Source organism: Cotesia glomerata, linkage group LG7 (assembly GCF_020080835.1).
Source record: "Cotesia glomerata isolate CgM1 linkage group LG7, MPM_Cglom_v2.3, whole genome shotgun sequence".
In the NCBI taxonomy this organism is placed as follows: Eukaryota; Metazoa; Arthropoda; class Insecta; order Hymenoptera; family Braconidae; genus Cotesia; species Cotesia glomerata.
In genome coordinates, this window is record NC_058164.1 from 16780819 (window position 1) to 16798469 (window position 17651).

Consider the following 17651-nt stretch of genomic DNA (forward strand, 5'->3'; position numbering starts at 1 on the left):
AAATATCCATCTTTCTTCACTTCAACCCTTTTTCAGATATCCCGGAATCCCTTTTCCTTTAATAAATTTATACTCCCTATTACTTTCCGATACAAGAATCTTTTCCCATCTCTCTCTTTCCTGCCTTCTCTTTTCTATGCTCACAAGTTCTTCTCCCCTCATCGTGCCTAATTCCCACTCGATTTCCACTTCAACTATACCCCACCCTCTATTCTCGAAGAACTCTTTTCTCTCCGCTTCCCATCTGCATAGACCTCTCCCCGCTTTGACTCTCTTTTTTATTTCCTGCTTGCATCTCCATACTATTTCCTCTCCCCCTCCCTCCTCAGTCCTTTTTTTAAAGCTCCACGCTCTAATCCCTGCTTTTCCTTCCAGTCTGTCTCTCTGGAGCTCCTCTCTTATCAGATACCCCGCTACACTCCTTGAGACCCCCAGTACCCATCTCAGATATCTATCATGAAGCCTTTCTACCTCTTCTCTAGCTTTCCACCCCCATATCTCTACCCCGTAACATACTACAGACCAGACCAGCTTGTCGAACAGCCATACTCTCCTAGCCCAGTCCATTCCGAACTTCCTTTTTCCCATTCCCCACACCTGCCCCAGTATTCTCGCTCCCTTGGCTACTCTCTCCTTAGCATGCAGATCCTGGTCTCCGTTGGCTCTGATCATATAACCTAAATACGTATACCTATTTACTTTTTCTATTTCCTTCTCTCCCCAGTTCCAGAACACCTTTCTTTTTCTGCCCCCTCCTTTTCTGCACCTCATCACTTTTGTTTTTCCCACGTTGACCTCCAGTTTTTTCCTCAAAACATATCTTCTAATGTTCTTATTAATCCCTTCATCTCATCCTCATTCTTCGCGAGTAGAGCTATATCGTCAGCATATGCTAATGAATATATTTTTTCTCCCCCTGGAAGATCCACTCCTCCCCATCTTCCTTTCTTTAACTCCTCATCCAAGTCTGCAAGGAACAGAATGAATAGAAGAGGGCTCAGTGGACAACCCTGCCTGACTCCCTTTACATTCCAGAACTTCTCTCCTAGTTCCTTCCCCACCCTTACCCTTCCACTCGTTTCCTTCAACACTTCCTCACATCTCTTCACCAAGCCTGAGTTTACGCCTCTCTTTATTAGTCTTTCCACTAATTCCGTCCTGTTCACTGAGTCAAAAGCCGCCTTGAAGTCCACAAAAAGGATCACCAATTTTCCTTTTTCTTTGTGGATTTCTCGGTTAATCAGGTAGTTCAGGGCGTAGATATTATCTATTGTTCCTCTTTTCTTTCTGAATCCAGCCTGAGATATCAGCAGCAGCCCTTTTCCTTCAACCTCCTCTCTCAGCCTCTTCTCAAGAATACCGACGTACACTTTGTATGCTGTCTGCGTTATTGTGATTCCTCTGTAGTCGCTTACTGTCTTTCCCATCCCCTTTTTCTTAATTGGAACCACTATTCCCTCATTCCACTCTTTCGGCCACCCCTCTCTTCTCCAGACCCTTGAGCATAAATTCCATAATTGACCCTCAATCGCTTCTCCACCGTATTTCCAGGTTTCGTTCGAAATTCCATCTCCCCCTAATGCTTTGTAGTCTTTTAATTTTTTTACAACCTCTCTAACCTCCTTGAGTTCGATGTCTCTCAGCTCTGCTTCCTCCATTGTTTCTTCAGTCAATCCTTCCCAACTTCTCCTCTCTTCTACTCCCCCGAAAATATTTTTGAAGTGCTCATCCCACTCTCCCATCTTTATATCATTATTTATCCCGTCCCTCTTTTTCCTCCCTTCGTTTATGATTTTCCAAATCTGCTCCTCCGAGCTTGCGTTCTTAACCAGGTCCTCCCATCTCTGCTTTTCCTGTTCTCTCTTCCTTTCGCAAACTTTCCTATATTGCTTTTCCTCCCTTATGTAATCTTCTCTTACCATTTTCCCATTCTTAAATTTCCTTAGAGCTTTTCCTAGTTTAATTTTTTCATTTCTGCACTCCTCATCCCACCATCCAGAGTTTCCTTTTACTCTATTCCCTTTTCTCAGCGACTTCTTGATTACTTCTTTGATTTTTCCTTTTAGTCTTTCCCACTCTTCTTCAACACTTCCTCTCGGTGTCTCCACATTCTCTAGACTCTCTTGATAGCTTATTTTCCCTTCTTCGATCCACATGCCCCGCCCTACCCCCTGCCTCGACTCCCTGTCTACCTTTTCTTCTCTACTCCCTTTAGCTATTACCTTCACTGCTACCGGCATGTGGTCTGACTCTGTTATATTTTCTATTTTTAGTTTTAAGATCTTATCCCTGTTTCTCTCATCAATCATCACAACATCTATTACGGAACTGCCTCTTTCTCCCACTAAAGTCCATTCTCCTTCTTCATCTCCTTTAATACATCCATTTAGTATTGCCCAATCTCTCTCTTCTAAGAATTTACATAGCTCCTTTCCCTCCTTATTGGAAACCTTATCTTTCGACTTCCTTATGCTACATTCTTCCTGACCTTCTCCGACTTTGAGCCCTCCATCTGTTCCACTTCTAGCATTAACATCACCTCCAATTAAAATTCGTTTGTCCCATGCTTCATCCATCCACCTGCTCATGAGCTTTTTCTTTCTATCTAGATCCTTATTGATATATGCCCCTATCACTCACCACCATTCCTCCTTTAGTTTGACCTCTCTTTCCACCCACCCTTCTATTTCCCATTTTCCCTTTTTTCCTACTTCTATCCCTTCTTTAACTCCGACCAGAATACCTCCTCTTGCTCTGCCCCTTCATTTGGGAACCACTGCCTCCTGGATATCCCGTTTGAAGCCCTTTTTCCAGGTCTCTCTTACCTCCATTCATTTATTATTATTAACCCATATCTCAATTAGTACTACGACGTCCCATTTTCTTAGTCCTATCCAGAAGTCCTCCTCTATGTTTTTCACCCCGGCTACGTTCCAAAAACAATTCTGATACGGACTTTTTTTGCTCCGCTTTCTTGTTTCTCTTAGTTTTCTGCCCACCCCACCCTTTTTACCGTCCTCCTCCCCTATTCGTTTTCCTGTTAATTTTTCCAGCTCCCTTTTGCCTCATCCCACATTCTCATATTTCCATTCACCCACATTTTTATATATCCCACTTTCACCAAGTTATCGTAGGCTCTTTCCTTCGCCGCCTCGTGTAAGATGATTTTCCTAATTTTCCTCTCTTCGAAGGTTAGGTCGTCCTCTACCCTGATGACTTTCCCTTTCAGCTTACTCTTGGCGATCATTACTTCCTTTTTCTTGTCAATCCCTTTCAATTCCACAAGAACCATACCTTTTCCTTCCTTGTCTAGACCACCAATCTTCCTCATGTTTTTTATCCCGTCTCTCACTTCAATCTTATTCCAAACTTTCTCTATTTCACTCCTCCAATCTGCCCCTTCTTTCATTATAATGCCCTTAACTATTACATTCTTTCTCCTTGCCTCTCTTTCCCTTCTCTCATAAAAACAAATGTGACTCATGGCTAGATGTCATTTTGCTTAATGATGAAACTAAATTAGGCTTGTTTACCAAACCTCAGTGTCCATTTATTGATGGTCATGATTATCTGTTATGTCAATACAAACTGAATAATTTAAAATCACCACTGAAAATAATCTCCTATAGAAACTTAAAAAATTGTGATATGAACTCTTTAAAAATTGATAGTACTGTGCTTGAGAATTCAAATCCTGATGAATTACTGAATATTTTTAAAACTGAGGTTTTAACTTGTCTGGACTTGTTTGCACCTATAAACACAAAAAAGGTTATGCGTGTGAATAATCCTTGGTTTACTAAAGATTTGAAAGTGAAGTGTAAGGAACGTGATGAAATTTATAAAAAAGCCAGAAAAAACGGGGATCCAAACTTGCTTGCTCTTTTCAAATTAAAAAGAAAAGAACTGAAATCTGAATTGAATCATGCTCGTGAAGAATATTTATAATCTGCTCTCTCAAATCTACCTCATAGTTCAACTGTATGGAGCAAACTTAAACACTTTGGATTAATTAAATCAAATCCTTCATCACCGCCGAATTTCTTTAATGCTTGTGAACTAAATGAATATTTTGCAAATATAGTAAGGAAGCATCAGTCTTGTGACGCCAACTTCATTGATTCTTTGCTGAGAGAGCATGATAAAGTGGTTGAATGTGCATTTAACTGGACCAAAATCGACATTGTTGATGTAACAAAGGCACTGCATCTCACGCTAACCAAATCAAAAGGTAAAAGTCCTGATGGTATTGACTTGAGGTGGTTGAGGGATCATTTTTCGCAAATCTCTCTCTTTCTCACAATTTTATTTAATAGATCTCTCGACACTGGTATTTTTCCTGATATTTGGAAGATTATTTACATCATACCTTTATATAAGATCACACCACCAAGGTCTCCGTCATACACTCGACCAGTTGCAAATTTGTCTCATTTGGCTAAAGTCTTTGAAAGAATTATTGCTAATCAGGTGACAGCATATTTGGAAGGTAATGAGCTATTTGATCCTGTGACATACGTAGTTCACAACTTGCTCCGAAATATTTCCGAAAATTTTGTATTTAGCGCCTAAGAAACAATTAGTTTTACCTTTACTTTTAATTACCATCTACTATACTTTGGAAGTCTGTGGAAGAGAAATCTGGCCCATCTTTCCCATAATTAGATGACGTTCATACGAATCACCCTGATCTTTTTTTACACAAAATTATTATAATCAGAATTTAACGACTTTGTTTTTCTAACTTTTGAATTTGTAATATGATGAAGTCAGAAGTCACCTTCACGTTTTCCGCTTAAAGTCGTAAAAATAAGACCTATAAGGCAATGGTTCAAACTACGCATAGATTCAACCGGGTTTCGAAAAATCTAGAAACGCGATGACGCTTGTTTTCGACAAAATACCCTTGAGATCCCTTTCATTTTTCTGATTTAATTTCCCGATGAATCCCATACAATCACCGATGTTGCTAACCCTATATAAATCGCCCGAAAATCATTTTCAGGCAGTTCGATTTAGACCAGGATACCACTGGTTAGCTCCGCATCAATCGGCTCCGGGCATCAAATTCTTCGGAAGCACAAAGTACTCCGTGATACACGAGACAGTGCCTTGCTCGTGGTTAGGCTGCACTTAGTAGCACTAACGTGGTAGATTCATCGGTTATTCGATATATGCCATAATTATATTCCGTTTGTCTTTATTTTTATTATTTTCCGCCGTTGAGCGTCGATTGTTGATTATTCCGCCATTGAGCGTTGATTTTTCCGCGAGAATCGCGAAGTATATTGTTTTCCGCCGAAGAGCGTCGAGTAGTGTTAGGTTTTTTCGCTTAAAGTCGCGAAGGTTAATTCATTATTTGAAATTATTCAATTTCTCCGTGATACACAAGATCCGGTGATTCGGTAGCGAAAATACCTGAGCGTCGATTGAGTGCTAAGTTTTCCGCGTAAAGTCGCGAAGATTAAAATAATATCATTATTCGTAAATATTTAATTTCTCCGTGATACACGAGATACGGTATTTCGATAGTGAAACTACCCATAGAAGGTGAAAGGGCCCATCAAATTTGAGCCTCTCTACAGACTTCCAGGGTAAGCCCAAAACATTATCTACTTTTAAGACATTATTATTTTTCTAACATTTGTGTTCCTTTTTTTATCTCTATCTTTATTAACCGTTTTATAAACCCAAATTTGTAACACGTTCACTTGTTTTTCTCAATAAATTCAAACAAATAAACAAGTCGATTCTTTCATTTTTACTTTTTAAAATAAAATAAGATCTCCTTTACAAAATAAAGCAACAACTAAACAATAGAATAGGTTACTCGTGACCGAAGTTAGCAGGATCCATCATCCTTACTCACTCTAAGGTAACACTTAGAGATAACGTTCGAGCTTGTGTACCGCTCCACACTCCAACGCAATCTTTAATTTAGCTCCCGAACGGACAAAGTGACAATGTCCGGATATTTGAGATTTCTATTTCATATTCCTTGCGCCCATCACTCACTCCGTTCGTGACAATCCTTCTCAGTCTGGATTTAGGAAACATCACAGTACGCAAACAGCGTTATTGAGACTTAATAATGATATTCCACAGGCAATGGACAATAGTAAGCTTACTATATTAGTATTGTTTGACTTGAGCAAAGCTTTCGACTATGTTGATCCCAAAAATATACTGATTGCGCTATTTGAGCTTGGTTTCTCAATGGAAACAATAAGTTGGTTTTTCTCTTACTTGTCGGGTCGATCTCAATCAATATTGAACGATTTTGGGACTCCAATTCAACTACTTAAAACTTCATCTGGTGTTCCGCAGGGATCTGTTCTGGGTCCAATCCTGTTTCTAATAGTCATGAATTCTGTGGCTCAGCGACTGGTATATTGCAAGCATGGACTGTTTGCTGATGACAAATATATATACTCTCACTTCTTTTTTTATCAGTTACATGATGCTGTCTGGAGGGTCAACTCAGATGCACAATCAGTCGCTGACTGGGCAAGAGACCATGGATTAGAAATCAACTTAACTAAAACAAAGGCTATGATCTTGGGCTTTAATAGTAAGTTGAAAAAGCTTGAGAACTTGGATCTGCCACCAATAGTAGTAAATGGTATCATAATACCCTACGTTAACTTTACCAAGTGCTTAGGTATTCAGCTAAGTAGAAATCTGTCATGGAACTACCACGTCACTCAGATAGTTAGTAAAGTGAACTCAGCTCTGCATTGTCTCAAAGTTGGGAAAAACATCTTTTCAACTCCTATAAAAAAATTACTAGTATCAGCAACCATCCTATTTAAAGCTACAACGTGCGATTAACTGCTCTATCAGATTTATCTTTAATCTAAAAAAAGATGAGCATATTTCACCTTTCAGACGTGAATTGGGATGGTGGTCTGTGAAGTATCGCCGAATGTATTACATGAGCTGTTATTTTCATAAGTTACTTCAAGTTGAAAAGCCTAAGTACTTACGAGAGCTATTCACTGAAAACATTGATGTTAGACGTTCAAATAGGCTAGCAGCTAAGAAACATACTGCCTTCAAACTACTTCATTTTGCTACCACCTATATGGAGCACTCCTTCTTGATCTCCGTGATTCGTTTGTGGGAAGAATTACCTGATGAAATTGTAAATTCGAGTAGCAGTGAAGTCTTCAAAAATAAAGTTTTTGACTATTTGCTAAATTTAGACAATTGATAAATTAAACAATTGATAAATTAAATTTTTTGATTACAGTACTTTTTATACTAATTAAAAGATTTAAATTGAGACAATAGTCGAATCAGTTTAAAAAAGTTTAAAATGTTTAAAATTTTTTGAAAGAAAATAAATTTGAAATATTATTTTTGCAATATTATTCTAAAATTCAGGTTAAGAATTCAGGTTAATAATTATGTACTTACATTTATATTTAATTTTATTAATTTTTAAGATGAAAATATTTTGTATTTAAATTGCCATTTAGCCTGTGCCTTGGCATAAATAAAGTTATCAATCAATCAATCTCTCTGCATCCAATTCCAGCTTTCTCATCCTTCTCTCAGCATCTACCATTTTACTAGCGGCCCCACCATTACCAACTTCCACCCTATCCACCATTATGCGCTCCTGCTCTAGTTTGTCCAGTCTATCCTCAATACCCTTTATCTTCTCCTTCATTATCTTCTTTTCGTCCTCCCACATCTTTTTTATCTCTTCTCTTTCCTTTTTACCTTCTTTTCTCAACACTCCTACCTCATCACTAACTTTTTTACATTCCTGCTTAATTCTCTCATCTAACTCTTCCAATTTTTTAATTATGGTATCCATCTCCTTAGTTTTAAGCTCTTTTCCCTTATTGTTCGACTTAACTTGTAACTTGCTTTTCTTAATCAGCTCGCTATCTTCTTTTTCCTTTGCAAAATTCCACTCTGATTATGAATCCCTGTCTTTTCTTTTGCCACTAGTCCCCTCTCCCTCTAAATCCCCAACACTGATAGACCTCCCAAGTTTGAAATTTCCTTGAAACCAGTTTGAATTTCCCGCCAAGTTTTTTTCCTTACCATTCGGCATGACCCCTTCCCTACTCTCAACCTTATCTACTATCCTACAGTTACCAATCTATTATTGGTTTTTTCTTTTGCCACTAGCGCCACTTACTCTTTCCCTTTATAAACCCCTCTCACCCTCTGTACCCCTCGCCTACTTGAAACCTAACCTGTACCTTATCTAGTCCTTACAACAGAAAACTGATTTTAACCTCCGAATCTCCTAAATCTTACTTCAATTAATATTCCCACAAGTACTCGTATTTTTTTTTAATCCCTTTAATTATCTCCAAAACTCAAGACAGCCCGCGTCTCACAATAACTTTTTCTAATTTATACCACTTGAAATACCACACGTCTGAACACTATAGCACCGGAAACGGAAATCCTCAAATGCTTATTATAAAAACAATATAAAAACTTTTTAAGAAATTTTTAACTAAAATCAACATGTGAGTCGCGTGCTAGTCACCCATGCATCTATATACAGTATATTACTAAGAACTGGCTTACTATAGTCTAAAGTACTCTATAAGATGCTCTCTAATATTGCCAGCTGGTTACATTTTAGTTTCTTTGTATGTCGTATCATTATTTACAATGATTCCTAAGGACCTAGTGATGGAAATAATATCTGAAAAGTGGGATGATTTCAAGGAATTTATTGAGCTACCTAAGGAAGGGAGTGATATTGAGGATTAGCACATGCTTCGATACTAGTTATTTCACGTTCAATAAAGAGGTCTACTTGCAGGTGGATGGTACTAGTATGGGCAATCCTGCTAGTCCATCACTGGCTAATATAGCCATGTATTATGTTTTGACGAAGATTATCAGCTCACTACCGTTTGCAGTCCCGCTGTTGTCTTTATATGTAGATGATACGTTGGTAGTGGTACCCGAAGATGAGAAAGACAATTTGTTATTATATTTTAATAGATTTCATGCAAATATTCAGTTCACATTGAAATGTGAAAAAAAGGGACAGATTCCGTCCGTTCTTAGACACGGTCATAATGAGAACTGATGATGGTAAACTATTAACAAACTGGTATCAAAAGCCTACCAGTTCGGGAAGATTACTTAATTTCTATTCACATCACCTAACGTCTCAGAAGCAGAGTGTGGGATTAGGTTTGCTATATAGAGCAATAAAATGAAGCCATAGCCATAGGTCCTTCCATGAGGAAAATTCAGTTAAAGTTGAGAAATTACTAAAACTGAATAATCTCCCTGAATTTTTCATTATACAATGCATTAATAAATTCAAAAGAATGCATTCGAATTACATCGACAGGGAGGATAATTGTGAGATAGGAGGTGCTCGTAGGAGTAATAATAATTACCAGCAAGAAAATAGGTTTAGATTCCCGTACATTAAGTGTCTTTCGGATTCGATTACTTGGTGTTTTCTGGGTACTGATTGGAAACCTGCATTCTACAATATAAAGACAATGGGTCAAGTGTTTTCAAGATTAAAAGATAAGGATGACGAAATGAAAGTGTCCAATGTGGTGTATAAAATTTCTTGTGACTGTGGACGGTCGTACATAGGCCAGACAAGTCAGTATTTACTGATGTAGAAAATTTGAGTAATATTTATTCTAATCTGCTATGTAAGTTCAAATTACACTGTAGCCAACGTAGAAGTAAAGTTGGTATTGTACCGTCTTATAGAGTAATTCAGACTATAGTAAGGCAGCTCTTGGTAATATACTGTATATAGACGCATGGGTGACTAGCACACGACTCACATGTTGATTTTAGTTAAAAATTTCTTAAAAAGTTTTTATACTGTTTTTATAATGAGCATTTGAATCATATAAAGAAAATTATTAATAAATATTATCTATACAAATAATAATTATATTAAATTAAATGTCATGTTAAATAATTGTTTTAAAAGTCTTATGACAAGCCGAATGGCTAACCTAGCTGAAAGTAATGCTATATGTATAGTTTTGACAGTTGTGTTGAATAATCAATTTATTTCAAGGTATAGTTTTATTATTATATTGTCTGTATGTAAAGTTCTTTTGTAAAAGATTTTAATTTTGATTTTGTATTATGTATGTCTGTTATTAGATGCCTGAGGAAGTCACGATACGTGACGAAACATTGCAGAATTGATAAATAAATTAACATAACAAGAATATATTTTGATCTGTATAAGCCTGAACCATCATAATTATAATTTTCTGGGATCGGATTAATCGAATAATTAGTTTTTCTCTAAGTTAGTCTGAATTTAGGTTAGAGCATTATCCCTCATGGGGAGACGTGCCTGTAGATCACTTAATGCAAAGAATATATGGTGAGACTTTCGCCTACCTCCGAAGAGGCCGATTCCTGGGATCAAAAGAGCTATACTCGCACGTATATTTGTCCTACCCTTACCATAACGAAAACTCAGCCAAGATCGCGGACAAGGAAAAACCGCTGCTCTCTTGTGTTTATACACATTCACTGAACAGCACCAAGAGTTGCGTATAATTGTAAGTGTGTGCAATTCTCATCGACTCCTCTGGCAATTCATTCCCTGTATCATCGAGATGTACCCACAGAATATGAGCAGTATCCAGCGGGAACCACGGGGAGGCGGAGTCGATAGAAGACCATTTTGTTTGTGTAATGTGTTGTGTGTAAAATATGATTCTACGTGTAAGTGTTTGCGTGTGTGGGGTGCCCGAGCACTTGTGTAGTTAAAAAATAGGAACGAAGAATATATAACGAGGCTTTCGCCTACCTCCGAAGAGGCCGTTTCCTGGGCTCAAAAGAGCTATACACGCACGTATATTTGTCCTACCCTCACCATTACAAAAACACAGCCAAGATCGCGGATAAAGGAAAACCGCTGCTCTCTTGTGTTTATACACTGAAACACTAAATTTTTCTTTATTTAAAAATTTAATTATTTAAGTCACTAAGTCCTCGCGGATAGGCAAATAATCACTTAAATTTCATAAAATGGGATACGCTGCTCTGGGATGTTCCGCTCCCTGACTACTGAATGTGTTAATCTTTTTATGATGATTTTATTCTTTTGACAAAAGTTCTCACCTGAGCCAGTTAATTTATTTTACTTACTTACAATATTTTTGCTGCAAAGATGACCCTTTATTCCTTGACTGATCCTCTGATAAATTATAAATAATAGTGGTAATAGATGTTGATAGTCTCAACAACGAATGATGATCGGCGACAAGGATTATTATAAAAACTTGATTTTATTACACCAATTCAACACTTGAAACAAAACTTATAATATCTCGGTAACGCAACTAACGAAATATTTATAAAACAGAATACTTATACTTAAAATTATAGCTGATGGAATAGTAACAACAGTGAACGCGGTGAGTAATCACCTAATATAAAAATGATAATGTTAATAGAAAATTATAAAGAATATTATATTGAACAATAAACTTTTAGATTAATTGAGATTTTGGTGAGTAGTCACCTAATAGTAGTATAGTAGTATGTACATTTTTTTGACTATGAAAAACCTAGCGTGGTGGTTAACACCGGAGGATAGATCGAAGTGTCGATCAATGCTCAAGGTTTGAGGTTCGTAACCGTTTTTTCCCCTCCTCGTGTCGTCCTGTGACGTCACGGGAGCTACACATTAATTTAGCGAGCGTCGGTAACGAAAATTTCGAGTGGTAGTTCACCAGGCTGATAAAATCGGGACATTTGTAGTTTCTCAATCCTCCCTGCCAAGCCAAGACTACCCCGTCAATTTTTGAACCAAGCTAGCTCTTTGAATGAATTGGTGAGTCGTCACCGGGTATAGGAATGATAGGGTGATAGCAGTAGTGGTGAGTGATCACCTAGGAAGGGTAGTTTGATGAAATAGTAAGAAGAAAGGTTCGTGAATAATCACCTGTTGATGATAGATTGGTGAGTGGTCACCTATTAAAGAAGAGATTTGGTGAGTGGTCACCTGATAGTGGTAAAATTGGATGATTTTGATGAATGGGTTGGTGAGTGATCACCTGGGGAATGGATTTATGTATGGACTGGTGAGTCGTCACCTGTAAGTGAATAATTAATTTAGTGGGACGTTTGCTTGAGCTAATGGTCGAAACTCCGTTCTAGACTTCGATCTATTTGAATTGTGCTAAATGAAATAAAAAATAAAATTGTTATAATTATTGCTTAATTTTAGCTTGTTGTTTGTTTGTTTTTTTTTTTTTTTTTTTGACTGGTCTGCCGCTGTGAATAAAACAAATTAAACTGGCAGATATAGTATTAGATGAATGATATGATGATTACATAAATATAGGAATGATTGTTCAATTTTTACTTTTACGTAGTAAACATCTTTTCGAATTTTATAATGTTATAATATAATATACTTGAAATAGTAGCAGTAATGATTTTTTTTTTTTTATAATAAAAAAAAAAGACGTGTGGCACTCGGGGACTGCCGCGGTAAAGCTATTGCATAGCGTTTTTTATCAACTTATGTAATTGTAATTATTTATTTATTTTATTTATGCAGTATTTTTTTCTTTTGTTTTTTTTTCTTTGATATTAATTCAAGTTACACTTTTTGAGCGTGGTGACCGATAAGAAAACAAATTTTTTTCTTCTATTAAATAAATAAGAAGTCAATATTGTTCAAAATATTTTTATTATCTTTCAATACATGTCGGTTCTTCAGGAATATTTATAATTGAAACTATAGGTTTATGGTAACTGAAATTAGAAACATAAGTTTAAGACTTGATATCTTTTAAATATCTGGAAAATACCGCGTCAATGGTGGTTCCATATTTTGTTGTTGATTCTTGTGGATCATTATTCATTTTCAAATTCAATATTTTTGAAAGAAAACTTGTCAACCACTCTGATTTTTTATCAGCAAAGTTGATGTTGAAATCGCCAGCCAAGATAAGTGGAAATTTATTACCATTTGTACCAAGTATTTTCGACCCTTCTTCAGTGTACTCCAGTAAAGTGCGATGAATAAAATGCTCTACCTCGTCTAATTTTAGATTCGGAGAAATGTAAATTGCTACCATGACTATGTGTAGGCCATTTCTAAGCTTGCATAAGCACGCACAAATATCTCCAATAAATGAGCTCCTAACATTAACATCGCTAACGTGTGCAATATTTATTTCAATATTCGGAGTCATAACATTAGTAACATTATTATTATTTTGGTAAATAGCTACCCCACCTTTTGGAACAGTATCTCGTTTGAATTGAACAATACAATTGAAATTAGGTATTTCAATCGGATTATCAGGCGTCATGCAAGTTTCAATTAGAAGTAACACATTTGCTTGCCTCGTAACTGAATCTTGTAAATCGTATTTGTGACTATTTAGACTTTGGCAGTTGAAAGTAATTATTGATATGCCATTTCTATTACTAATGAAATCTAATACACTTTGAGCTATCGTCTGACCACTATTTAGAGACAGTCTTTTGAATTCTTGCAACAAAGATGCAGTCGATGCAGCTTGCTTTCGATTATGATAAAACTTAAATTCAGAATAATCGTTTTTTGTTGTCGTGAAATACAATTTTTCAATATTAGTCACCCGAGAGAGCGCAACATAAACGAGTTCCTGAGAATGTGCTTTATTATACTCATATACTATTTCGTCAAAAGTTCCACCTTGCGACTTATGTATAGTTAGAACAAGAGCTGAAGTTAATGGAAAATGTTTGCGTTTGGCTATACATTTTCTATCCGATGTTAATGAAATATTTGCTGTTCGTAATTCAATGGGAACAGCGAGATTGCCGACTCTATTTTGTACTGCTAGAGCGGCTGCTTTTTGCCTTTTTTTTCTACCCACTGAACCACAAAATTCCATCCAAACTCTAATTAATGTGTTACTTTCATCAAATTCTAGATGTACTAATTTCCCAACAGCACCATTGCATAAACCATCAGTAACGTCGATGTTGGTTGTAATAACATAATGCTTTCCAACAACAAAAGTAATGTGATAGGGCAGTCCTCTAGTGTCAATAACAGATTTTTTATGTAATTTAAGTCTAAAATTAGCTTCTTGCTCAGTAATTTTAGCGCCAATAATGACGTCTACGGATTTTGAAATAACTTTGTTTTCGCATTGGCTCAAAATCAAATTGTTTAGGTGGCAACATCTTCATTTTTGAAAAATAAACGAACTCCATCAGGACATAATGTAGCAATATCCTCTTTTTTGAAAAATCTCGATTCAATAAGTTGAAACTCATCCTCATCTAGTACATCTCCATTACCTATTTTTGTCAAAACTCGTGAAAATGCAACATTAGCTTGTCTCATTACTGTGGTAAGTTCATAAAATTTAAATTTTCGCCATAAATGCGGTCTAATCATGCTCGTTCTGATTGTCTTGTAAATTGGTGTCGATCTTACTGGTGGCAATTGACGTAAATTTCCGATCAAAATAACATCTATACTTCCGAAATCTGTGTTTTTTCCTGTTATTTGTTTTAGACGATTATCAATTTTATGTAGAAGTTCTGCACTAACCATGCTAATTTCATCAATGATCAGTGCTTTGACATATCTGAAGAGAGATCTATACAATTGCAACGTTTCTGATGACAGAGGCAAAAGTTTTGAAAGAGAAATTTTGAGAGCTGTATGAACAGTTGTACCATCAATAGCCACGGCAGCTTTGCCGGTTGAAGCACATGTAATATAGGCATTGCAGTACCATCATTATGAGTGAACCTATAGTAAATTTCCATAATCAGTTTGATAACGAATGATTTTCCCGTACCAGCTGGTCCCGTAAAAAAAATTTGAAATGGTTCTTGAATTGAAGTTTGTAAATGATAAATTATAGTCATAAGAATATCTCTTTGTTGATCATTGGCCATTCGCATTAAATTATAGAATTGTTGATAATCCATTAAATTTTCTCTTTTTTTAGCTACAGCGCCAAGTTTATGCAGAGATGCATTTTGTAAATCAACGTTAGCAGTTGAGTTTGGACCACGTAGCAATAAGTCGTAAGGATCTCTTTCATGCAATATATCAACCGCTCTTAATAATTCTTCGTCTTCTTGTTCTTCATCGTTTTCTCGGCACAACTGTCTACAAATTTCTAAAGTTTTCTCTATGTCCAAATTTGATTCAAATTCTTTTCTACGTTCTAATATCGTATCTTTGTTGTCCTCGTATATTTGAATGAACTTATTTTCAGCAATAATATCATTTTCTTCACTTTGAAAAGGAACATGCAACAGAACCATCTCACGCCTATAATCATTGCAATTGTCAGCCATATCATAGTTCCTGTATCTTATTATTCTTGCAGTATCTCTTTTAGTGAAAGTCCCCTTTGTATTTAGGTAATATTTTGCTACAAATTGTGCTAACGTAACATCGCATAGTTCTTCAGGTCGTTTCTCATACTTATCAAACCAATTCTCTTTCCAAATATTCGTACAATCATCATCTAAAGCTTCAAGTTCCTTCATAGATTTTCTAATTCTTGCGCGTTCAGTAGGAAATACCGTTAGAATGTAGACTGTCACCACCGATGACTTAGCTATAGGTTCTCTTAATAAATACCAAGCAGCTTCTTGTGCCGGCATTTCAACAGACTGAAGTATGTCAATACTCATTTTTTTCGTGATATCGACAATGTCAAATTCTGGATGCTCGTCCATTATGTCAATTATTTGTCTTTGCAAATTACTAATCCCTCTATTATGCTTATTGACATATTCAACAACATATGTTGCACAAGCATATTCATCTAGTATAATCTGAAAATCCATGTTCGATTTCAAATGATGTAATACGAATGGATTGAAAGTGTTGTGCCATTTTTCTGCTGGTGTCCTTTTATAGAATAATTTTGGTCTATTGATACCAATACGAATAATATTGTAGTACTGATCATCAGAAATAATACCATTATGCGAGTAAAATTCATCAAAATTCGTGTAGTCAATATTTTCAAGATTATTTTTTATAGATTTAAATCGTTTCTTATATTCTTTGAAAAGTGCTTCTGAGTAATCGGGATCAGTGTCTTTCATAGGTATCAAACTAATAGTTTTTTTTGTTGGCATGAATGGTGCACCAAATCGACATTCTTGTTTTTTATTAGGATCCATTTTTTTATAACACGTGAATGTGTGTTTGTGTGTTACTAATTTTATATTTCCAGACGCCTCTGACGCTGACACAGAAACTAATTCGTCGATTAATTTAATTACTTCAGGATCATTGCTTAATAAATCTTTAGGAACATTGTCTAACCATAGAAGAATATGAGCATGTGGGCTACCACGATGTTGAAATTCTATTCTTTTGAAATAATGTATTACTCTATATTTTCTGTATGGACTTCTTTTCTTTGATTGCAATACTTTTAACAGATAATTTACGATTTTATTGAAATAGATAGCACAAGTTACGGCATCTTCATTCACAAGTTGAGCTTTATGCACACAACTCATGCCTGCTAAAAACTCATCTGAAATTTCCGCTCCATCGTTTTTCAATTTGTACAATATTTTCAACAAATTATCCCAGCTAGTTTCATTGGCGCTAAGAGTCATAAAAGCAGTTGGTGGCCCTAATTGCCTGATCATTGCAAATACATCTTTTTTGCGATCTGACCAAAACCAAGCAGAATTTGGTATGCAGCAAAGAAATGCGAGATTTTTTTCTAAACAATTATTTATATATTCTTCAGATTGAATGGTCTCTTTCGTAATTGAAGTACCTTGTCCAACATGCTTAAACGCAACGTTGACACATTAACTAACTCGCAACCTCATAATTTTAGCAGCAATGTATAAAAGGTGTTGTGGGTCAGTAGCACGCCTATCAGTACGCCGAAGTTCGCTGGTAGCTTGCATAAATGGAGTAACAATAACACCATCTCTGTATATTCGAAAATGACCGCCGTAGATTGTCAGAAAAGATAGTTCTTCCGCATGTTCATCCATTAAAATACTGACTGGCCTGTTATATTCACCGGGTGCTAGACTCAAAAAATAATCATCATTCCACAAAAGAGTTTGCTGCTGCGCAACTAAATTGTCTTTAATTGACACATGTTCACTTATTTCATCCATATTCAATTGCGAAGTACGTTCATTGCCGGTAAAAAAAGTATTGTTTTCAAAATACTTTCATGTTTACTGGTCGACATTTTCAAGTCTCTTTTCCACCATAGTCTGTCGCAAATAATACAAGAATGACCAAATGAATTACTCGTAAATTCTTTATCAAAATCAATATGACTTTTACTGTGTTTACGATAATATGTATGAACTGGAATAGTACCTTCAACAATAAAATCCATAATATTTTCACCAATTCGATCTTCTCTATCAATCTCAATTTCATTTTCATAATTGTTATGGTTATCTTCGGTAGGATCTTCATCATAATTGTCACGCAATAGTTGAATGTTGGCATCAATATGGGCTTCATTTTGGGTAGCGTCTTGTATTGTCTCCAATAAATCTGATACTTCATAAAAAGGTGTGAAATGTTGTTCACAAAGATGAAGATGAATCCAGTTTTGTGTATCATTCGCTTTAAAATGACAAAAGATAGTGTCATCATTCGTTGTAGTCATGTTGTAAAAACAATAATGTACACA

At 36.0% G+C, this 17651-nt stretch overlaps 1 protein-coding gene and 1 long non-coding RNA gene across 2 annotated transcripts in view; one reads left to right on the forward strand and one right to left on the reverse strand.

Annotated features, from left to right (window-relative positions):
- The window catches only part of LOC123269695 (collagen alpha-1(XVIII) chain-like), a gene marked incomplete in the record, with an annotated part of 201774 nt that overhangs the window by 3822 nt on the left and 180301 nt on the right, over positions 1–17651 (reverse strand).
- LOC123269588 lies at positions 9879–10193 on the forward strand. Its single transcript, XR_006510459.1, has 2 exons — positions 9879–10039; positions 10129–10193. It is a non-coding gene; the product is annotated as an uncharacterized LOC123269588 (long non-coding RNA).